The sequence below is a fragment of the Hypanus sabinus genome, unplaced genomic scaffold (genome assembly GCF_030144855.1).
Source record: "Hypanus sabinus isolate sHypSab1 unplaced genomic scaffold, sHypSab1.hap1 scaffold_1185, whole genome shotgun sequence".
Taxonomy (NCBI): Eukaryota; Metazoa; Chordata; class Chondrichthyes; order Myliobatiformes; family Dasyatidae; genus Hypanus; species Hypanus sabinus.
In genome coordinates, this window is record NW_026779246.1 from 64,189 (window position 1) to 90,070 (window position 25,882).

General features: G+C 48.6%; 1 protein-coding gene across 1 annotated transcript in view; it reads left to right on the forward strand.

Annotated features, from left to right (window-relative positions):
• The first annotated feature begins 13,455 nt into the window (after positions 1 to 13,455).
• The window catches only part of LOC132386513 (NACHT, LRR and PYD domains-containing protein 3-like), a 28,119-nt gene continuing 15,692 nt past the window's right edge, over positions 13,456 to 25,882 (forward strand). The window contains exon 1 of the mRNA XM_059958798.1: positions 13,456 to 13,589. The gene's annotated coding sequence lies outside the window, so the exon portion shown is untranslated. The remainder of the gene's footprint in view (positions 13,590 to 25,882) is intronic.

The following is a 25,882-nucleotide window of genomic DNA, read 5'->3' on the forward strand; positions in this document are numbered from 1 at the left end:
AGCAGGTCAAGTAGCATCTATGAAACTGAATAATAATTTGATGTTTCGGGCCGAGCTCCCTCTGTGGAATTGGAAAGAAAGGGGGAAGAAGCCAGATCATTGATTTGGATGATGCGGGTTGTTGTTCTGAGCTCAGGGTCTGCGTTCCGGCTCTGCTGGTCCGGGCACATTTCTTAGAACAGGGAAGGGCTCTTTGCTGAAATCAAATCTATTCAGTTTGACAATTCCCTCTGCTTCGGGTGTGAACAAGGTCACTTTATATATCGTATTTAACCATTTCAGCTGCAGCGTAGAGTGTTAGAAACTTTAGCATAATTTATAGAACATTTCCTATGGTCTCGAATCCGTGACGTTACCATTTACAGTTGTTGCCATGTTTGCTGTTTGTGTTTACCTCAGACTCGCATAATCTGCAGTTGGGTTAAAATAATCTCCAAAGGTCTTGTAAATAAATCAGTCCATGCTCTCCCAATCGTGACTACATCCCTTAATGTGAAGGTCATCACCTCCGAGCTGGAACCTGCACGTTCCCAGTTACGGATTCTTCGAATCTTTTCAGTGCTGTCGAGGTGAGGGGCAGGAGCAGAGTGAGGTGTGAACAGGATCAACAGGCAGCTGTAGATGAAAATGAGTGTAAGGGCAGACAGCAGGGAAAGAGAAACAGAGGGGGCAGGTTTAGAGAGAAAAGGGGAGGTAGAGGGAGATAGAGAAATGGGAGAGAGAGCTTGAGAGGGGAGAGATAAAGGGAGAGAAATGGAGTGGACGGTTAGTGACTAGTTGAGTGAGAAGGATAGTGAGGCTTGGAGATTGAAAGAAATGGGTGAGAGGGGGAGATAGAGAGGAGAGAGGAAGAGAATATGTGAGCTCAAGGGAGAGTGTGAGGGATAGGAGTGAACATGGAGTGACGTGTGAGTTAAGGAGAGAAGCTGAGGATTGTGGGGTGAGAGTGGGAGTAAGAGAGTTGAGTTGTTAGGACCACAGACAAAGTCAGGAATCGCAGGTTAACCAAGGTGCGAATAATGTTCCGAGCTGCGTACATTTCAGTGCCAGAAGCATTGAAGGAAAGGCAGATGGGCTCAGGGCATGGATCAACACGTGGAATTGTGACATTGTAGCCATTCGTGAGGCTTGGTTGCAGGAGGGGCAGGAATGGCTGCTCTGGGTTTCCATTGTTTTAGATGCGACAGTGCATGTGGAATTAAATGGGGGAGGGGTGGCATGAAAATGGCCCGGCAGTGCTCAGTCAGGAAAGACTTCATGGGCAGAACTGTGGAATAAGAAAGATATGACCACATTAATGGGGCTATATTACAGACAATCCAACAGTCTGTGGGATTCAGTGGAGCAGATTTGCTGAGAGATTGCAGTCCAGACCTCTCCTGCATGCTCTGGAGGCAAGTGCAGAAATTGCAGGGCCCGAGCAGAGATCTTCAGATCATCCATGGCGACATGTGAGGTAGCGGAAGATGGGAAGATAGATAATGTTGTCCCACTGATTCAGAAAACCTCCAAATATAAACCAGGAAATTCGAGGCCGGGAATCCTGATATAAGTAGTTGGACAGTAATTGAAAGCTATTCTAAGGGACCAGATCTGTGATTAATTGGGTAGAATTTGACTGATTCGGGATGGTCAGGTTGGCGTTGTGCCTGGTAGGTCGAGCCTCAGCGTTCTTATAAAAGACAAGACAGTGCATGTTACCTAAGTGGACATTTGCAAAGTTCAACTTGGGAACAGGTTTCAGTTGCTGGACACTCAAAATAAGGCAGTAAATTGAACTAAACAGTGGTTTGGTGGGGGAAGCCGCGATGTGGTCGTTGATGGTCGCCTCTCTGACTGGAGGCCTGAGTACAATGGAGTGCTGCAGGGATCAGCGCCGGCTCGGCTGTTCTTTGCCATCAAAACCAACAATCCGGACGATATTGTGGTCAACTGGATCAGCAGAGTTACAGAGAACGCCGATCTTGGGGATATAGGGATCAGCATCAATGGAACTGGACAATGTCGATGCTTCAAGCAGAGACCCATCAGTGAAATTGGAAACGGAGGGGGAAGGGGACAGATTATGGATTGATTTGAAGGTTCGGGTTGTTGTTCTGTGAAACTCAGTGCTCAGGGCCTGTGTGTGAGCTGCTGCCTGTTCACGCACATTCCTCAGAACAGGGAGCGGCCCCTCTCCAGAAATCAAATGCAACCGGTTCTGAAAAAAAAAGAAAACCCTCAGGCAGGCGCAAAGAAAGTCACTTCAATGTCGTACATAAGTCTTTCTGCTGCCAGGAAGAGCGAGATGATCTCTGACATGATTTACACAGGGCCCCGAACTCGCAACATTAACAGTTACAGTTGTTGCCCCGTTTGCCGCGAGTTTCCAGCACCTTATGTTTATCAATTCCCCTGAATCGAGAGGCGCTGAGGAAATCTTTGTCCAGATTTGTTACAGTTGAGTGTGAATATATATGGTCGGAGGTGTTTGGATTAATTTCAGCAGAAAGGCGGCTCCCCGCACCTGATCAGGTGAGTGATGTTGGAGCTGAAAATACCTACACCGGGCATTCCTGTTTACACACAGGGGGCGGAAACTCAAACCCTCCCAGAACCCGGGCTGGATCAAATTCTTAGCCTGGGACTGGCTGGGTTAAACAGAGAAACTCCGCCCCACTTGTTGCGATGAAAGGAAAAGCAGCGATCAACGCGGAAATCCGGACAGAAAGGTTAACGCAGCCTGTTTGTTTTCCTCTTTAGGGTTGCCTCATTGATCCCACTCCCGCCTCCTCCCGCTGTCAGACCCGTCCTGAGCCGGTGAGAGTTGGTGTGAACCGGACCGCGGCAGTCCCGCTCTCCCCCGGCTCACCCGGCCCCGTCCATCGGTTCACAGCCGAGCGGCCTCGGGAGCAGCAGCATCGACTCAACTCTCCGGACAGGGAGAACAAACCGGTTCCAGGCCCATTGACGTCACACCCGGATATCGGACTGTTTTCCCGGGACCACACTGATCACCAACCGGTTACGATATCAGAGGTAAGTGTTGTCTCTGATTCTGCACAGCTATTCAGCGAGGCTCGGCTCTGTTCGGGATCGGGAGTGGATTTAGTGGGAGAAGGGAGTCCTGACGTGTTCGTGCTAACGAGTCCATTGTCCAGATGGATGAAGAGAAGCGAGCTGGGTACGACTGAGTGCGAGCAGAAGGAATCTTTCACCCTGGTAGAAACATATGAAATATCCCCCGGGACAGCGACCCGTCACCGATCTCTCTCGAACAAGAGAAATCAGCAGATGCTGGAAATCCGAGCAACACGCACACAATGCTGGAGGAACTCTGCAGGCCAGGCAGCATCTGTGGAGAGACAGTCCAGTCACCTTGGAGGCCCCAGGTCGTGTTCTTTACATCGCGCCATTGGTTCCACCGCTCTTCCCTGGAGCAGAAAGGGTTAAATACAATATTAAACTGCCTTCACATCTGAACCACAGTGTCTTGTCGAACCGGTTGGATTGGATTTCAGCGGAACGGCCGCTCCCTGTTCTGAGGAACGTGCACAGACAGGCAGCCGCTTACACACAGACCCTGAGCACCGAGTCTCAGAGGACAACAAGCCCCACCTTCCGAATCAGTCAATCATCTGCCCCCTTACCCTTTCCACTCCAGTCCTGATTAAGGGTCTGTTTACACGTATCCAGAGATGCTGCCTGACCTGCTGAGTTCCTTCCAGCATTCTGTGTGTTGCCATGGCTACGAAAGTTCCGTGTGCGGCGGTGGGCGGCGCTATTTCTAAGAAACGGCCCACAGTACCCACACTGTCAGAATGTTCTTGGGCAATTAAGGTGAGAATAATTCAACTTCTGATTTTTTTTCATATTTATTTCCAACTAAACATTTGTCTGTGCTTTGGATCAGCGAACAAGGAGATATTTGTGTTTTTTTAACCTACTTCCGCTGCTGGTGCTCTTTGTGTTCCTACTGTTTTCTGTTTGCACGAGTGACATTTTCCACCGGTCAGGTGAAGATTAAGATCAGCGCCCAACAGTTTCAATGCAAGGGTGCGAGATGCAAACAGCAAGCACCTGTTCCGTTTCCGGAATTTCCTATTTCAGAAGAATACATCTATTGTTCCTGTGTCGATTGAGGGTGTTTTGAACTCTTCTCCACAATGGCCAGTGGAAGCAATGTCTCACTAATAGTACATCTCTCACAGCCAGACATCGCAACTGGAAATACCATAGACCCGACTCTACGGTTCTTCGTAGACGATGTTATGTCTCTGCGCTTCAGAATTTTATCTAAATTTCCCATTGCTGCCCTGTCCAGAAACAAGAGCTATTTAATTTCCTGGCTGCAGTTGCCCTCTATAGAAATCTTTGTTACCGTGTCCACTTCCTTTCTATTTATTACCACGAAGTTGACAGGGCTGGCCGGTGTATTGAGGAACAAGTCAACTTTCCCACTTTCTTCCTTCACGTTCATTAGAAGCTTCTGAAGATCCTTCTCACTTTCAACCATTGGAGTCGCATCACCCGCATGTCTGAGGCTGTTAATGTTTCATCCGGCAGTTTTACAATTCCTCCCTCGGAGTGTCAGGCACCCTGAGCCAATAGGCTGGTCCTGGGCTGATCCCACTTATTCCACTTACTGTTATTTAATGATTTATGGTTTCTATATTGCTATATTTCTAACACTATTCTTGTTTAGTTCGACTGCAACGAAACCCAATTTCCCTCTGGGTCAGTAAAGTATGTCTGTCTGTCTGTCTGTCTGCCTGCCTGTCTGTCTTTCCGTCTGTCTGTCTGTCTGTCTGTCTGTTGATTCCAACTCTTTGAGTCCTCGATGCCAGCATTCCTCATGATGTGTTCAGTATAGGAATAAAACAAGCAGGGAGGCCGTACGCAGCCTTATCGCACTCGTATCCCAATCCTGAACCAGTTTGTTGTTCCGTGGTCAGTTCTAACTGTTGCTTCTTGATCTTCGTACAAGATTCTCAGAAGGCAGATCAGATGTCCAAGTATCCCCTTTTCTTTGCCACAGTTTATATGGTACACACTGTTGAAGGCTTAAAAATAGCCAATAAAACACAGACAAATACTTTTCTGGAATTCTCTCGATTTCTCTGTTATCCAGTATAAGCTAGCAATATGGAGCACAGGGAAACTGCCTCTACCTCTTCTAAAACCAGCTGGTACATACAGCAGTTCTCATTCCATTTATTGCTGGAGGCTTGCTTGCATGGTCTTTAACAATGTGAAATTAGTGAAATTGTTCGGTAATATGGCAATCCTTTACATCTCCCTTCTTGGGAATTGGGATATAAACTGTTTTTTTTCAGTCTAAAGGTCATTTATAGGTTTACCAGATTGCATGCAAATCGCATGCAGCACTTTTACACCATAATTTTTTTAAAGTTTTAAACAATTCAGCTGGACTCCTGTCACATCCTGCAGCCTTATTGTTGGCAAATTTTTCAATTCGACTTCATTTTCCAGAATATCTGGCTCTACATCGACGAGACAGTCACTGCAGGTGTCTTTGCTATTGGGATATTTTCTGTACAATTCTTCTATGTATTCCTGCCATTTCTTTTTGATGTCTTTGCTTCGATATAGTCCTTCCGTTTTTTTTTTCTTTTCCTGTACTCATTCTTGCATGAAATGTTCCTTTAATTTCTGAAATCTTCTTGAATAGATCTCTTGTTATTTTTTCTCTAATGTTGGCTTGTTCAGCTTCTTTACATCGCTCCTTTAAGGAAGTGTTCACATCTTTCCTTGCTATCTTCTTGAACTTCGTGTACAGTTGGAGGTATTTGTTCCAATGTCTATTGGCCTTCACTTCTCTTCACTGCTCAGCCTCCGCAGAAATCCAATTTGCTTTCCCGGCCTCCTTTGTGTTTGCAATACTTTTTGTTGGCACCTCTTGGACAATGATCCTTACTTCTATCCATAGTTCTTCCGGCTTTCTCTCCACCAAGTTTAATCCATGAATCTGTTCTTCACCCCAACGTCATGTTCTTGAGGGATGCGATCAAAATCAAACTTATGGTACGTTGGTTTTCCTGATGGTCTTCAGTTTCATTCTGAATATTGCAACAAGCGGCTCATGGTCTGAGATTGTCAGAGACCAGAGGGACTGATGAGTTCACTCAATGCGGCGAAACTGGGCTGTGAAGGGGTGTTTGTCACGCTGTCCTTCAGCAGTAAGGGTACTGAGTGCAGGAGTTGGGACATTATTCTCTTTGAGTTAACGCGAGCCGCGCTGCCCAGTAAGTCCCCCAATTTAACCCTAGTCTTGTCAAAGGACAATTTACAAGCTGCCCGCCTGCACGTCTTCAGACTGGGGTGAAAGCGGTTCACCCGGAGGAAACCCATGTGATCACGGTGAGAAGCTGCAAACTCTCAAAAACTTTCAAAAGTTGAAAGCGGGTAGTTCCAACTGTAAAGAGTTGTGTTAACCACTATGGAGCCTTTGTATAAGTTGTTGGTGAGACTGTGTTTGCAGTACAAAGTATAGTTCTAGCTATTATGTTTGAAAAGGCTTGGTTAAAGTGGAAATAGTGCAGGGAAGGTTTGCGAGTGTGTTGTCAGGACCGGAAGGCCTCAGTGCTGGGAAGAGGATGCCACTCTATGTCTTTACTCCCTGGAATGTAGGAAACTGAGCAGCGACCTTACTGAAGTGTTTCAATTTATGAAGGGCAGTGAAGCCTCGCATCTCCCATCACTCAGAGCTCTCTCCTATTCCCTTATTCGTGATCCATCTTATCCTCAGCGCGCGGCAATTTCGCAATTCCCCACAACTTCACCACCCCATTCCCCGTTCCACCACTGTTTAGTGAATCACTGGCCAACTCTCCCAGTCCCGTCACTTCTGATCCCCGCAGCTCCCAGTGACATCGCTCCGACCTTTTGCCGTCCACCTCATCCTGGGTGGCGGCCATTTTGTGCTTGATACAGTTGCCGCCCGACCATCCAACGTCGTCGAATACGTAGCACTCCAAACTCATTATCCGCGCTCTCCTCTCGCCGTTCATTCAATCCAAACCATCCCTCCTCAACCATCCCTCCTCACCATCCTCAACCATCCCTCCTAACCATCCTCAACCATCCCTCCTCACCATCCTCAACCATCCCTCCTCACCATCCTCAACCATCCCTCCTTACCATCCTCAACCATCCCTCCTCACCATTCTCAACCATCCCTCCTCACCATCCTCAACCATCCCTCCTTACCATCCTCAACCATCCCTCCTCACCATCCTCAACCATCCCTCCTCACCATCCTCAACCATCCCTCCTTACCATCCTCAACCATCAATCCCAACCATCCTCAACCATCCCTCCTCACCATCCTCAACCATCCCTCCTCACCATCCTCAAACATCCCTCCTTACCATCCTCAACCATCAATCCCAACCATCCTCAACCATCCCTCCTCACCATCCTCAACCATCCCTCCTCACCATCCTCAAACATCCCTCCTTACCATCCTCAACCATCAGTCCCAACCATCCTCAACCATCCCTCCTTACCATCCGCAACCATCAATCCCAACCATCCCTCCTCACCATCCTCAACCATCCCTCCTCACCATCCTCAACCATCCCTCCTCACCATCCTCAAACATCCCTCCTTACCATCCTCAATCATCAATCACAACCATCCTCAACCATCCCTCCTCACCATCCTCAAACATCCCTCCTTACCATCCTCAACCATCAGTCCCAACCATCCTCAACCATCCCTCCTTACCATCCGCAACCATCAATCCCAACCATCCCTCCTCACCATCCTCAACCATCCCTCCTCACCATCCTCAACCATCCCTCCTCACCATCCTCAAACATCCCTCCTTACCATCCTCAATCATCAATCACAACCATCCTCAACCATCCCTCCTCACCATCCTCAACCATCCCTCCTCACCATTCTCAACCATCCCTCCTCACCATCCTCAACCATCCCTCCTCACCATCCTCAAACATCCCTCCTTACCATCCTCAACCATCAATCCCAACCATCCTCAACCATCCCTCCTCACCATCCTCAACCATCCCTCCTCACCATCCTCAACCATCCCTCCTCACCATCCTCAACCATCCCTCCTTACCATCCTCAACCATCCTCTACCATCCCTCCTCACCATCCTCTACCATCCCTCCTCACCATCCTCAACCATCCTTCCTCACCATCCTCAACCATCCCTCCTCACCATCTTCACTTTCTCCTCGCTCTCCTCTCTCCGGGACGTCAATCTAAACTTCTGCCGGGAGATATTTTCCGACATGAACTGTAAAACCATCATCTACTAGGAGTGATGACCACCCCAGTCCCCCGGGTGTTTGCTCTCCTCCGTGTATCGGTCCCTCCAGGCCCATCTGTCATCTGTCCATCACCCGCTCCCTCAGCAAACTTCGAGCCGAACGCAATAGGCGACTGTCAACAGGGAGAATCTCCACGAATGTGTCTGACGGGATGAGGATCAACAACCGTTCCTTGTGAATAGATGTCCACCGTGGGCCACAGGTTTCTTGTGGCGACAGCTGCGCGAATGGGAAATTAATATTTTTTTTATGCTACCAATGTCAAAAACTCTCCGGAATCGCGAAGCTCTTGGAAAATACATGTCTGAGGCCCTTCAGAAATCCTGTGGGGGCAAATTGTCGAACTTGTTTGTTTGAGTTCAGCAGAAAGGCGACTCCCTGCACCGGGACAGGTGAGGGATGCTCCAGCTGAAACTCGTCCTGCGCTGGGAAGCCCCGTTCTCACACAGGGTGGAGCTCAGAACCTTCCAGAAGCCGAGACGGATCAAATCCTCGGATTCGCTGAATTAAACAAAGAACCTCCGCCCATTGGCTGTGATGGAACTGCAAGGAGGGAAATTGTTTGACCTACGCGGAAGTTCAGACAGAACCTCCTCGCGTCCGCGAGAGACGGTTAACGCGGCCTTTGATATTCCTGTCTGTGTTTCCTCCATTTGCCCCCTGTCCCTTCTCCCCCGCTGTCGGACATACCCCGGTCCACAGAGGGTGCGCGCGCCAGAACTGCGGCCATGTACGATTATTCCAGCTCAATCGGACCAGTGTATCTGTAATGCCCGACGGACACTGTATAAACAAATAGCCTCGGAGGTAGCAGCTTAGACTGAAATCTCTGTACATGGTGAGCACACGGCTCACCCGGGACCGCACTGAACTCCGGCCGGTTTCACCATCGCAGTCAGTGTTGTCTCCGATTCTTCAGAACCAGGGAGCGCTCACAGCGGGGTTCGGACCGGGAGGGAATTCAATGGCAGGAAGGAGCTCTGAAATGTTCAAGTTAAAGAATTAATTATTGACCAAACGGACTAGGAGAAGCGACGTCATTACCTTCAATCAAAACTGTCTTGTTGATTTCTACTGAGTCAGTACTGTAGAACGTTTCACACCGACAGTGATATCCGAAATGTCCCACGGGGCAGGGTTCCGTCTCTCTCTCTCCCCCCTCCACTTCTCTCACCTCTCTCTCCCCCTCTCTCTCCTCTCTCTCTCTCTCTCTCTGTCACACACACACACACACACACACACACACACACACACACACATACAAAAACTAACTACTTAAAACAACAGAGAAACCTTGAGATTTTACTGTTTGGATTGTCTCAGTTAAGAATGTGGCAGATCGGCTAATTCCATTATTTTTATTTTTCTTAGAAAGTAAGATATTAGATTAGGTGTTGAGATGAATTAGAATACTGGAAACTCACAAAGTCTGATAGCGATTGTGACAAGTCGGCATTCAGATTGCTGACACTGGCGAACTGTCTTTCCTCTGTCACCGCGGTTTATTGATATCCCCCTGGAACAGTGAGATTTGACTACAATATTCAGCCTGCTTTGCTGACAGTTGAAGGGAGGGGAGGAATGTTGAACCGTTTGGATCTGTTTTCAGCAGAAACGCCGCTCCCTGATCCAAGGAATGTCTGCGTGTCGGAATCCGTCCTGCGGACGGGCAGCAGCTTGCACACAGAAAGTCGCGCTGTGAGTCTCACAGAACAGCAGCACCGACTCCTCGCCCGGTTGTCTGGTCTGAAGGTGGAAGAAAACAACTTGGAAACATATCCACACGGAGACTGAATATTCTTAGTGAATTAAGGTGAGAATCATTCAGCTTCTGATATTTATTTCCGATATTTACTTCAAATCGATCCATTACCTGTGTTTTGCATCGGTGATTATTAACCCATTCGCTCCATTTTAGCCCCCTTCCGGCGGCGATATGATTTGTGATCCTGCACTTTCTTGTCAGCATTACTGAGATTTTCCACAGCTTATGCCACGATTAAAAACAGATCTGAAACCAAGGGTTCCGATTTCAAAGCAAGCGTGTGAAAAATCTGTTTAGACAACGCGTTTCCCGTTTCCAGAGCTTGTCATTTCAGATGAATGCATGTTATCTTTTCCTTTGAGACTGTGTTTATTGTGGGTGATCCGCTCGACATCCTGTCGAAGCAAAGATTCTGATTCTGTTCAAGGCCACGGCACACAGTGACCAGCGGGGGTGTGGTCGGTGGTGGGAAAAGGGGTTGAGGGGGGTGACCGGTTACAGAAAGAGACAGGCGGCAGGCGGCATCGCAGAGCGAAAGCCATGATATTAATGTACGGGGCAGAAGGCTGGATGGGCTGAGTGGCCGTTTTCTGCGTGGTACACTGACAGTAAAGATCTTACTTCAGAGTTACTGGAAAACTATTTGAAAATTACGGACCATCACAGATATAAAATACCTGTCGCTGGACAAAAAACAAACATTGAAGTAATTAAATCATCCAGGTCGCCAACAGAGATGATAAACATCAATGGATCCAGCACCGAACCCCGCGGAACCCCACCAGTCTCTGGTCTCCAGTCCGCGGGCCAAAACATTTTCTACCACTTACTGGCATCTCCCAGGATGCCGATGCCGAAGCTACATTAACATCTCTCCCATAATGTGAAGCCCCTGAACCTTCTTGACTAACCTCCGATGTGGGAATCTGCCGAATGCCCTGGTAAATTGCTCTAAATTATTCTAATATTTATTAATAATATTTCTAATGATTATTATTCTAATATTTATTCTCGGTAAATTAGCCATTCGATAAATTTACTCTTCTATTCTCCCCCGGAGCAGCATGTGAGCGACACGTTGTTCCAGTCTGATAAATTACCAAAAACATTCCTGAGCATCCGCTCACAGTTGCACTCAATCCAAACTCTCCGGCTGACGGTGTGTTTGCAGTATTCACGTTTATATACCCTCCTACTGCACCGCTTTCGCCACGAGAATTGTCATGATCTGGCCCTGTTCTCCCCGCCCTGCCCCCATTCACACAGTTCTCTGTCCTTCCCAAAAACAAACCCTGCTTTGTTTTTGCTCTTCTTACTGCCAGATGTATGTAATGCAAAACTTTATCTGAGCTCTTTTAAGCTCTTCCTTGTGTCGCTATGGAAGTCTCAATAGATCCGTTTGTACTATTCCGAAGGCATCATATTTAAATAGCGATTACGGAGAAATTACAGTCTGATGACCGGGTTTGGGTGTTCATTGTTACAGATCACACGAATTCTGTGAGGGAACAGCAGTTCAAAAGCAAGGAGGCAACGTCGACGAAACGTGAGGGTTCCGAGTGTTTTTCAATGTTGATATAAAGGTTGAAGCAATGCAAAGTAGGCACGATTGTAAATCAATGTTAGCAGGGACATTAAGAGAATCGCTGTCGACGTTTCGGGCCGAGACCTGACGAAGGGTCTCAGCATGAAACGTCGACAGTGCTTCTCCCTATAGATGCTGCCTGGCCTGCTGTGTTCCACCAGCATTTTGTGTGTGTTGCTTGATTCTGTTGACAGACCCGATACATATCAAACAGTGGAGGTGACCAGTGACAGAAAGCGGCAGGCGGCGTTGCGGAACGCAAGCCATTATTTCACTGTGTGCGGCAGACGGCTCGGTGGGCGAGAGGCCAGTTTAATTCCGGCATGTTTACAAGAACAGCTCTGACTGCAGGGTGACTCTAGCCAATTTAATGAGGCCCTTCCAAGTCATGTGAGAGTCCATACGGAAGTCTGGATAGTTTTATTTACTATTCCGAAAGCGTCCTCTTTGAGTCCGGCGTATACATCAGATATTGTACATACATATCATATAATCATATTTGCCACAAATATCACCTCTCTCATGATTCTGCCTTCTTCTGCTACACATAGTGTTTTCCCCTTACACTCCTTCTTCACCTTTCCAGCCTAACCCCTCCCTGCGTCCCCTCCCCCACCCCTTGATCTTTCCCCTTACCGGTTTTTCACCTGGCACCTAAAAATCATCTCCTTCCCACCCTTCCCCCTTCTTTATAGTTCTCCTGCCCCCTCCCTCTCAGTCCTGCCGAAGGTTCTGGGCACAAAACGTTGACTGCTCGTTTCCACGGAAGCTGCCCGACCTGCTTTGTTCCTCCAGCGTGTTGTGTGTGTTTCTTTGACCCTAACATCTGAGAGTATTTGGTGTAAAATTCCGCTCCCCGTACTAACACGGGTTATACTGACCAAGGAACAAACTGCCCGAGGAACACAGTGGGTCGGGCAGCGACTCTGGAGGGAAATGGACCGTCACAATTACGGGCCGAGACCCTTCCACTGGACTGAGAGTAGACAGGAAATATTCAGAGAAAAGCGGTGAGGGGTGGGGATGGGGCAAGAGCTGGGGAGAGAGAGGTGGATCCAGGTGAGGGGGAGGTGGAAATAGTGACGGGGGGGAGGTGAGTTGTGGGGGCAACACGGAGCTGCAGAAATAGAATTTAATTCCATAGAAGATTATAAGAAGTTAGAGAGTGTTTGCTTCAGAGATTCACCAGACTAGTTCCTGGAGGACGATGAAGTCTCAGCGAGCATCTTCACCGGCGGATGTGTGGAGACCGAAGGGATCGAGGAAATGAGGATCGGGGAGAAACATGTGGGCTGAGATGGGAGAGCAGCCGCCATCTTGTTGATGGTTGGAGGGGCTGAATGACCTCCTCCTGCTGTTTCTCACTTGATGTTACAGTGTTCCTGTCCAGTGAGGCTCCGGAGGATTGTGAATAGAAATTACTGTTTATAAACATACAAGTGATTTCAATGAAACCCGCTCAATTCCTGTTCGGGTGGGCATTGTGTACAGGACCGGGATGGAATGGAACCCGGAAAGCTCCAGGAAACGGGAGGCGGAGCGATGGGGACGGGAAAGATACAGAGGGGAAAATTAAAAATGTAGCTGGTGTAAGTATGAACTAAGGTTTAAAATGCGGCAGTTAGTTCGGGCAGTGAGTGAGGGGCGAGGAGCAGAGTCGCCGGTTCAGGAGGGAGTCCCTCCACCCGTCATGTGATCCAGCGTCTGGCTCCCATTTCAAACACAGATCTGCAGCATCTGACGTTCTCGCTTCCGAGGCCCCGCCCGGCTCTCACAGTCTCCGGATGGGCGGTGCTTTTCTTTCCGTCCTCTGTTGAAGCGGGTCGTCGGCGGCGAGCTGGTGGACCCATCGCTGTCTGCGGGACAAATTGATCAGGTTCTCATCGGTGAGCATTGAGGCCGGTCATCAGGGGTGAACGCGACCAACAATTTCCCATCGGTGAGTACCGAAGCCGATTCCGGGAAGGGGGGTGGTTAAGGGGACCTGATATCGGGCAGAGAGTCCCGTTAACTTCCTCGAACTGGCCGCCTCGTCCCGCTTCCTGGATCCAACCTGTCGTGGTCGGTCCGGGTTATGGGACCTTCAGGCCGGACCGCCCGAGATGAGCCGCCGCTCAGCCCCTGGTGTTCTTGCCCCAGGAGCGGGATGAGGTGGTGATGCCGAGTTTAAACACACGAATTAAGATGCACCTGGGGAACTTTACCTCCATCACCCGGCCCGGTAGCGGATCAAGACTTCACCTGGATCGACGCCTGGGGTCGGTAATTGTTTTACATGCTTCCATCACACCGGAAGCGGCCGTTCGGCCTGCTGTGTGTTTCCAGACAGCGAGGGTTAAACAGAGTGATCACACCCTCGGGACACTGCTCCAAATGTATGAGTAGAAGCATGTTTCCCCCGTTCAGACAGAGGTTTATTTGAAATCATTACGCGGCGGGGTAAAAGCGGCCATTTCAATTTTAGTTTCACCCCTACAAAATGGCTGCAGTGTTCGTCTTTGTCATAACGACACTTGTATCACATGAGCAGTTTGTTATTTCCTTTTTCGGTTATTTTCAGTGAGCCACTTCCTCTGTTTCCATGGTGACAGCCCGTCGGAGCTGCAGCGAGTGTTTCACTGGTTCTGTGGTCACGGCCTCTCAGCGCAGAGAGAGCGGCCTCAGGGGCAAATGCAACAGAGTGATAGAGGGGGGGAAAGGATGCTGTGACCATTGACTGTATGGGCCGTGTTACACCAGGGTCGGAATGAACTGAGAACTGACACATTGATAGAGGGGGGAAAGGATGCTGTGACCATTGACTGTATGGGCTGTGTTACACCAGGGTCGGAATGAACTGAGAACTGACACATTGATAGAGGGGGGAAAGGATGCTGTGTCCATTGACTGTATGGGCCGTGTTACACCAGGCTCAGAATGAACTGAGAACTGACACATTGATAGAGGGGGTAAAGGATGCTGTGACCATTGACTGTATGGGCCGTGTTACACCAGGGTCGGAATGAACTGAGAACTGACAGATTGATAGAGGGGGGAAAGGATGCTGTGAGCATTGACTGTATGGGCCGTGTTACACCAGGGTCGGAATGAACTGAGAACTGACACATTGATAGAGGGGGGAAAGGATGCTGTGACCATTGACTGTATGGGCCGTGTTACACCAGGGTCGGAATGAACTGAGAACTGACACATTGATAGAGGGGGGAAAGGATGCTGTGACCATTGACTGTATGGGCCGTGTTACACCAGGGTCGGAATGAACTGAGAACTGACACATTGATAGAGGGGGGAAAGGATGCTGTGACCATTGACTGTATGGGCCGTGTTACACCAGGGTCGGAATGAACTGAGAACTGACACATTGATAGTGGGGGGAAAGGATGCTGTGACCATTGACTGTACGGGCCGTGTTACACCAGGGTCGGAATGAACTGAGAACTGACACATTGATAGAGGGGGGAAAGGATGCTGTGACCATTGACTGTATGGGCCGTGTTACACCAGGCTCAGAATGAACTGAGAACTGACACATTGATAGAGGGGGAAAGGATGCTGTGACCATTGACTGTATGGGCCGTGTTACACCAGGGTCGGAATGAACTGAGAACTGACACATTGATAGAGGGGGGAAAGGATGCTGTGACCATTGACTGTATGGGCCGTGTTACACCAGGGTCGGAATGAACTGAGAACTGACACATTGATAGAGGGGGGAAAGGATGCTGTGAGCATTGACTGTATGGGCCGTGTTACACCAGGGTCAGAATGAACTGAGAACTGACACATTGATAGAGGGGGGAAAGGATGCTGTGACCATTGACTGTATGGGCCGTGTTACACCAGGGTCGGAATGAACTGAGAACTGACACATTGATAGAGGGGGGAAAGGATGCTGTGAGCATTGACTGTATGGGCCGTGTTACACCAGGGTCGGAATGAACTGAGAACTGACACATTGATAGAGGGGGGAAAGGATGCTGTGACCATTGACTGTATGGGCCGTGTTACACCAGGGTCGGAATGAACTGAGAACTGACACATTGATAGAGGGGGGAAAGGATGCTGTGACCATTGACTGTATGGGCCGTGTTACACCAGGGTCGGAATGAACTGAGAACTGACACATTGATAGAGGGGGGAAAGGATGCTGTGACCATTGACTGTATGGGCCGTGTTACACCAGGGTCGGAATGAACTGAGAACTGACACATTGATAGAGGGGGGAAAGGATGCTGTGACCATTGACTGTATGGGCCGTGTTACACCAGGGTCGGAATGAACTGAGAACTGACACATTGATAGAGGGGGGAAAGGATGCTGTGAGCATTGACTGTATGGGCCGTGTTACACCAGGCTCAGAATGAACTGAGAACTGACACATTGATAGAGGGGGGAAAGGATGCTGTGACCATTGACTGTATGGGCCGTGTTACACCAGGGTCGGAATGAACTGAGAACTGACACATTGATAGAGGGGGAAAGGATGCTGTGACCATTGACTGTATGGGCCGTGTTACACCAGGGTCGGAATGAACTGAGAACTGACACATTGATAGAGGGGGGAAAGGATGCTGTGACCATTGACTGTATGGGCCGTGTTACACCAGGGTCGGAATGAACTGAGAACTGACACATTGATAGAGGGGGGAAAGGATGCTGTGAGCATTGACTGTATGGGCCGTGTTACACCAGGGTCGGAATGAACTGAGAACTGACACATTGATAGAGGGGGAAAGGATGCTGTGACCATTGACTGTATGGGCCGTGTTACACCAGGGTCGGAATGAACTGAGAACTGACACATTGATAGAGGGGGGAAAGGATGCTGTGACCATTGACTGTATGGGCCGTGTTACACCAGGGTCGGAATGAACTGAGAACTGACACATTGATAGAGGGGGGAAAGGATGCTGTGACCATTGACTGTATGGGCCGTGTTACACCAGGGTCGGAATGAACTGAGAACTGACACATTGATAGAGGGGGGAAAGGATGCTGTGAGCATTGACTGTATGGGCCGTGTTACACCAGGGTCGGAATGAACTGAGAACTGACACATTGACAGAGGGGGGAAAGGATGCTGTGGCCATTGACTGTATGGGCCGTGTTACACCAGGGTCGGAATGAACTGAGAACTGACACATTGATAGAGGGGGGAAAGGATGCTGTGACCATTGACTGTATGGGCCGTGTTACACCAGGGTCGGAATGAACTGAGAACTGACACATTGATAGAGGGGGGAAAGGATGCTGTGGCCATTGACTGTATGGGCCGTGTTACACCAGGGTCGGAATGAACTGAGAACTGACACATTGACAGAGGGGGGAAAGGATGCTGTGGCCATTGACTGTATGGGCCGTGTTACACCAGGCTCGGAATGAACTGAGAACTGACACATTGATAGTGGGGGGAAAGGATGCTGTGAGCATTGACTGTATGGGCCGTGTTACACCAGGGTCGGAATGAACTGAGAACTGACACATTGATAGAGGGGGGAAAGGATGCTGTGACCATTGACTGTATGGGCCGTGTTACACCAGGGTCGGAATGAACTGAGAACTGACACATTGATAGAGGGGGGAAAGGATGCTGTGACCATTGACTGTATGGGCCGTGTTACACCAGGGTCGGAATGAACTGAGAACTGACACATTGATAGAGGGGGGAAAGGATGCTGTGACCATTGACTGTATGGGCCGTGTTACACCAGGGTCGGAATGAACTGAGAACTGACACATTGATAGAGGGGGGAAAGGATGCTGTGACCATTGACTGTATGGGCCGTGTTACACCAGGGTCGGAATGAACTGAGAACTGACACATTGATAGAGGGGGGAAAGGATGCTGTGACCATTGACTGTATGGGCCGTGTTACACCAGGGTCGGAATGAACTGAGAACTGACACATTGATAGAGGGGGGAAAGGATGCTGTGACCATTGACTGTATCGGCCGTGTTACACCAGGGTCGGAATGAACTGAGAACTGACACATTGATAGAGGGGGGAAAGGATGCTGTGACCATTGACTGTATGGGCCGTGTTACACCAGGGTCGGAATGAACTGAGAACTGACACATTGATAGTGGGGATAAAGGATGCTGTGACCATTGACTGTATCGGCCGTGTTACACCAGGGTCGGAATGAACTGAGAACTGACACATTGATAGAGGGGGGAAAGGATGCTGTGACCATTGACTGTATGGGCCGTGTTACACCAGGGTCGGAATGAACTGAGAACTGACACATTGATAGAGGGGGGAAAGGATGCTGTGACCATTGACTGTATGGGCCGTGTTACACCAGGGTCGGAATGAACTGAGAACTGACACATTGATAGAGGGGGGAAAGGATGCTGTGACCATTGACTGTATGGGCCGTGTTACACCAGGGTCGGAATGAACTGAGAACTGACACATTGATAGAGGGGGGAAAGGATGCTGTGACCATTGACTGTATGGGCCGTGTTACACCAGGCTCAGAATGAACTGAGAACTGACACATTGATAGAGGGGGGAAAGGATGCTGTGACCATTGACTGTATGGGCCGTGTTACACCAGGGTCGGAATGAACTGAGAACTGACACATTGATAGAGGGGGGAAAGGATGTTGTGACCATTGACTGTATGGGCCGTGTTACACCAGGGTCGGAATGAACTGAGAACTGACACATTGATAGAGGGGGGAAAGGATGCTGTGACCATTGACTGTATGGGCCGTGTTACACCAGGGTCGGAATGAACTGAGAACTGACACATTGATAGAGGGGGGAAAGGATGCTGTGACCATTGACTGTATGGGCCGTGTTACACCAGGGTCAGAATGAACTGAGAACTGACACATTGATAGAGGGGGGAAAGGATGCTGTGACCATTGACTGTATGGGCCGTGTTACACCAGGGTCGGAATGAACTGAGAACTGACACATTGATAGAGGGGGGAAAGGATGCTGTGACCATTGACTGTATGGGCCGTGTTACACCAGGGTCGGAATGAACTGAGAACTGACACATTGATAGAGGGGGGAAAGGATGCTGTGACCATTGACTGTATGGGCCGTGTTACACCAGGGTCGGAATGAACTGAGAACTGACACATTGATAGAGGGGGGAAAGGATGCTGTGACCATTGACTGTATGGGCCGTGTTACACCAGGGTCGGAATGAACTGAGAACTGACACATTGATAGAGGGGGAAAGGATGCTGTGACCATTGACTGTATGGGCCGTGTTACACCAGGGTCGGAATGAACTGAGAACTGACACATTGATAGAGGGGGGAAAGGATGCTGTGACCATTGACTGTATGGGCCGTGTTACACCAGGGTCGGAATGAACTGAGAACTGACACATTGATAGAGGGGGGAAAGGATGCTGTGAGCATTGACTGTATGGGCCGTGTTACACCAGGGTCGGAATGAACTGAGAACTGACACATTGATAGAGGGGGGAAAGGATGCTGTGAGCATTGACTGTATGGGCCGTGTTACACCAGGGTCGGAATGAACTGAGAACTGACACATTGATAGAGGGGGGAAAGGATGCTGTGACCATTGACTGTATGGGCCGTGTTACACCAGGGTCGGAATGAACTGAGAACTGACACATTGATAGTGGGGGGAAAGGATGCTGTGACCATTGACTGTATGGGCCGTGTTACACCAGGGTCGGAATGAACTGAGAACTGACACATTGATAGAGGGGGGAAAGGATGCTGTGACCATTGACTGTATGGGCCGTGTTACACCAGGGTCGGAATGAACTGAGAACTGACACATTGATAGTGGGGGGAAAGGATGCTGTGACCATTGACTGTATGGGCCGTGTTACACCAGGGTCGGAATGAACTGAGAACTGACACATTGATAGAGTGGGGAAAGGATGCTGTGACCATTGACTGTATGGGCCGTGTTACACCAGGGTCGGAATGAACTGAGAACTGACACATTGATAGAGGGGGGAAAGGATGCTGTGACCATTGACTGTATGGGCCGTGTTACACCAGGGTCGGAATGAACTGAGAACTGACACATTGATAGAGGGGGGAAAGGATGCTGTGACCATTGACTGTATGGGCCGTGTTACACCAGGGTCGGAATGAACTGAGAACTGACACATTGATAGAGGGGGGAAAGGATGCTGTGAGCATTGACTGTATGGGCCGTGTTACACCAGGGTCGGAATGAACTGAGAACTGACACATTGATAGAGGGGGGAAAGGATGCTGACCATTGACTGTATGGGCCGTGTTACACCAGGCTCAGAATGAACTGAGAACTGACACATTGATAGAGGGGGGAAAGGATGCTGTGACCATTGACTGTATGGGCCGTGTTACACCAGGGTCGGAATGAACTGAGAACTGACACATTGATAGAGGGGGGAAAGGATGCTGTGAGCATTGACTGTATGGGCCGTGTTACACCAGGGTCGGAATGAACTGAGAACTGACACATTGATAGAGGGGGGAAAGGATGCTGTGAGCATTGACTGTATGGGCCGTGTTACACCAGGGTCGGAATGAACTGAGAACTGACACATTGATAGAGGGGGGAAAGGATGCTGTGACCATTGACTGTATGGGCCGTGTTACACCAGGGTCGGAATGAACTGAGAACTGACACATTGATAGAGGGGGGAAAGGATGCTGTGACCATTGACTGTATGGGCCGTGTTACACCAGGGTCGGAATGAACTGAGAACTGACACATTGATAGAGGGGGGAAAGGATGCTGTGACCATTGACTGTATGGGCCGTGTTACACCAGGGTCGGAATGAACTGAGAACTGACACATTGATAGAGGGGGGAAAGGATGCTGTGACCATTGACTGTATGGGCCGTGTTACACCAGGGTCAGAATGAACTGAGAACTGACACATTGATAGAGGGGGGAAAGGATGCTGTGACCATTGACTGTATGGGCCGTGTTACACCAGGGTCGGAATGAACTGAGAACTGACACATTGATAGAGGGGGGAAAGGATGCTGTGACCATTGACTGTATGGGCCGTGTTACACCAGGGTCGGAATGAACTGAGAACTGACACATTGATAGAGGGGGGAAAGGATGCTGTGAGCATTGACTGTATGGGCCGTGTTACACCAGGGTCGGAATGAACTGAGAACTGACACATTGATAGAGGGGGGAAAGGATGCTGTGACCATTGACTGTATGGGCCGTGTTACACCAGGGTCGGAATGAACTGAGAACTGACACATTGATAGAGGGGGGAAAGGATGCTGTGAGCATTGACTGTATGGGCCGTGTTACACCAGGGTCGGAATGAACTGAGAACTGACACATTGATAGAGGGGGGAAAGGATGCTGTGACCATTGACTGTATGGGCCGTGTTACACCAGGGTCGGAATGAACTGAGAACTGACACATTGATAGAGGGGGGAAAGGATGCTGTGACCATTGACTGTATGGGCCGTGTTACACCAGGGTCGGAATGAACTGAGAACTGACACATTGATACAGGGGGGAAAGGATGCTGTGACCATTGACTGTATGGGCCGTGTTACACCAGGGTCGGAATGAACTGAGAACTGACACATTGATAGAGGGGGGAAAGGATGCTGTGACCATTGACTGTATGGGCCGTGTTACACCAGGGTCGGAATGAACTGAGAACTGACACATTGATAGAGGGGGGAAAGGATGCTGTGACCATTGACTGTATGGGCCGTGTTACACCAGGGTCGGAATGAACTGAGAACTGACACATTGATAGAGGGGGGAAAGGATGCTGTGACCATTGACTGTATGGGCCGTGTTACACCAGGGTCGGAATGAACTGAGAACTGACACATTGATAGAGGGGGGAAAGGATGCTGTGACCATTGACTGTATGGGCCGTGTTACACCAGGCTCAGAATGAACTGAGAAATGACAGATTGTTTGGGATGGGGTGGCATTGACAGTCAAGGGTGGCAATCAGTTACTATCTGTGCATTAAAATGAAGAGGGAGGAAATACTACAGTTGCAGGAAATTTAAAGTAAGGAGGAGAAAAATACTGGAGATGCTCAGCAAATCTCGGACAGTCTCAGTTCTGGAACTGGGTCTTCCACTATTTCACCTTTCAGAGATGTAGTCTGATGTACTGAGTTCCCAGTGTTTTCTACTTTGTAACTTTACATTTTGTTCCTGCTACACTGCGGGAAACATGGCAGCGAGCTGTGCTGGGCAAGATCCCGCACGACAGGTAGTTTCTGATCAAATGTGTTCGGTTTTGCTGCTGGGGTCAGGCTGAAGTGTATCCGCATCCTCCACACAGACCGGGGAACCAGTCTGAGCCCCGGCCCCGGCAGAGGGTCATTAGGTTCCAATTCCACCTGAGTTTGTGAATCAGACATGGCAGGAACACCTCGGCAAATCGCCGGCTCCAAAGCGTCTGTGTATGGGTGATGATATTGGGCCGGTGTCTCTGAGGATATGGAACTGGCAGTATGCGGGCTTCAGTCCAGGTTGGTAATTCCACAGCTGGGATCGGAATTTTCTCAGTATGGAGTGAAGCTGAAGTCTCGGGCGTTTGGGCATTAGTCATGGGGAAATCACCCTCTAAACTGCCCAAGAGGACATCATATCTGTCAAGTATTTTGGATATTATTTATGAGTTAACGAGCGAGTTGGGTGAAGTTGTGCAGTGATGTTATTTATCTGAACTTTGGTAAAGTCTGTAACAAAATCCCGCGTGGCAGCTGATCGGGGAGGTTCGGTCAGGAAGGAGTCACGGGGAGCTGGAGAGGAGGATTCACTCCGGGCTCGAGAACAAGAAGCAGAGGGAGATGATTGAAGATGGTTTTAGCGAATGGAGGCCTGTGACGAGTGGTGTGTGTGTGTCAGTGTTAGACCTCTGTAATTCACAATTCATGCCATTGATTTGTGTATGAATCAACATGGCTTCACAGAGTATTATGTACAGTTGTGTTCACCCTACTGTAGTAAATATATTTGAAACTGGAGAGGGTGCAGAAGAGATTACTGAAGATGTTGCCTGGACTAGAGGGCCGAGTCATAGGAAGCGTTTGGCCGAGCTGGATCTTTATTCCAGAGGAGAATGAGAGTGACATTGTCGGAGCTGATGGAATCAAGTGGGAGTTTAGATAATGTGGATGGTCGTGGTATTCTCCCCAGGGTTCAAGATCCAAAATTGTTTATGGCACTCCAGTACACAAGTGTGAAGGAGAACAAAATAATTGTTACTCTGGATCCAAAGCAAGACAGAAGAAAAATGATGGAGACCACAATAATAGACAAAACACAATACATAAAGTATGATCGTTTAAAAATATTGATTGTATGTACATAAAGTGATGTTAAGCACAGGAGTGTCTGGACATATGAGACTGACATTGATTGTCTGTACATAAAGTGACGTTAGGCACAGGAGTGTCTGGACATACGGAGACTGACATTGATTGTCTGACCATAAAGTGACGTTAGGCACAGGAGTGTCTGGACATATGGAGACTGACATTGATTGTCTGTACATAAAGTGACGTTAGGCACAGGAGTATCTGGACATATGGAGACTGACATTGATTGTCTGTCCATAAAGTGACGTTAGGCACAGGAGTGTCTGGACATATGGAGACTGACATTGATTGTCTGTCCATAAAGTGACGTTAGGCACAGGAGTATCTGGACATATGGAGACTGACATTGATTGTCTGTCCATAAAGTGACGTTAGGCACAGGAGTGTCTGGACATATGGGGACTGATATTGATTGTACATAAAGTGACGTTAGGCACAGGAGTGTCTGGACATATGGGGACTGATATTGATTGTACATAAAGTGACGTTAGGCACAGGAGTGTCTGGACATATGGGGACTGATATTGATTGTACATAAAGTGACGTTAGGCACAGGAGTGTCTGGACATATGGAGACTGACATTGATTGTCTGTCCATAAAGTGACGTTAGGCACAGGAGTGTCTGGACATATGGAGACTGACATTGATTGTCTGTACATAAAATGACGTTAGGCACAGGAGTGTCTGGACATACGGAGACTGACATTGATTGTCCATAAAGTGACGTTAGGCACAGGAGTGTCTGGACATATGGAGACTGACATTGATTGTCTGTCCATAAAGTGACGTTAGGCACAGGAGTATCTGGACATATGGAGACTGACATTGATTGTCTGTCCATAAAGTGACGTTAGGCACAGGAGTGTCTGGACATACGGAGACTGACATTGATTGTCTGTCCATAAAGTGACGTTAGGCACAGGAGTGTCTGGACATATGGAGACTGACATTGATTGTCTGTCCATAAAGTGACGTTAGGCACAGGAGTGTCTGGACATATGGAGACTGACATTGATTGTCTGTCCATAAAGTGACGTTAGGCACAGGAGTGTCTGGACATACGGAGACTGACATTGATTGTCTGTCCATAAAGTGACGTTAGGCACAGGAGTGTCTGGACATACGGAGATTGACATTGATTGTCTGTCCATAAAGTTGCGTTAGGCACAGGAGTGTCTGGACATACGGAGACTGACATTGATTGTCTGTCCATAAAGTGACGTTAGGCACAGGAGTGTCTGGACATATGGAGACTGACATTGATTGTCCATAAAGTGACGTTAGGCACAGGAGTGTCTGGACCTACGGAGACTGACATTGATTGTCTGTCCATAAAGTGACGTTAGGCACAGGAGTGTCTGGACATATGGAGACTGACATTGATTGTCTGTACATAAAGTGACGTTAGGCACAGGAGTGTCTGGACATATGGAGACTGACATTGATTGTCTGTCCATAAAGTGACGTTAGGCACAGGAGTGTCTGGACATATGGAGACTGACATTGATTGTCTGTACATAAAGTGACGTTAGGCACAGGAGTGTCTGGACATACGGAGACTGACATTGATTGTCTGTCCATAAAGTGACGTTAGGCACAGGAGTGTCTGGACATACGGAGACTGACATTGATTGTCTGTCCATAAAGTGACGTTAGGCACAGGAGTGTCTGGACATATGGAGACTGACATTGATTGTCCATAAAGTGACGTTAGGCACAGGAGTGTCTGGACATACGGAGACTGACATTGATTGTCTGTCCATAAAGTGACGTTAGGCACAGGAGTGTCTGGACCTACGGAGACTGACATTGATTGTACATAAAGTGACGTTAGGCACAGGAGTGTCTGGACATACGGATACTGATATTGATTGTACATAAAGTGATGTTAGGCACAGGAGTGTCTGGACATATGGAGACTGACATTGATTGTCTGTCCATAAAGTGACGTTAGGCACAGGAGTGTCTGGACATACGGAGACTGACATTGATTGTCTGTACATAAAGTGACGTTAGGCACAGGAGTGTCTGGACATACGGAGACTGACATTGATTGTCTGTCCATAAAGTGACGTTAGGCACAGGAGTGTCTGGACATATGGAGACTGACATTGATTGTCCATAAAGTGACGTTAGGCACAGGAGTGTCTGGACATATGGAGACTGACATTGATTGTCTGTCCATAAAGTGACGTTAGGCACAGGAGTGTCTGGACATTTGGAGACTGACATTGATTGTCCATAAAGTGATGTTAGGCACAGGAGTGTCTGGACATACGGAGACTGACATTGATTGTCTGTCCATAAAGTGACGTTAGGCACAGGAGTGTCTGGACATATGGAGACTGACATTGATTGTCTGTACATAAAGTGACGTTAGGCACAGGAGTATCTGGACATATGGAGACTGACATTGATTGTCTGTACATAAAGTGACGTTAGGCACAGGAGTATCTGGACATACGGAGACTGACATTGATTGTCCATAAAGTGACGTTAGGCACAGGAGTATCTGGACAAATGGAGACTGACATTGATTGTCTGTCCATAAAGTGACGTTAGGAACTGGAGTGTCTGGACATATGGAGACTGACATTGTTTGTCTGTACATAAAGTGACGTTAGGCACAGGAGTGTCTGGACATACGGAGACTGACATTGATTGTCTGTCCATAAAGTGACGTTAGGCACAGGAGTGTCTGGACATATGGAGACTGACATTGATTGTCTGTCCATAAAGTGACGTTAGGCACAGGAGTGTCTGGACATATGGAGACTGACATTGATTGTCTGTACATAAAGTGACGTTAGGCACAGGAGTGTCTGGACATACGGATACTGACATTGATTGTCTGTACATAAAGTGACGTTAGGCACAGGAGTATCTGGACATATGGAGACTGACATT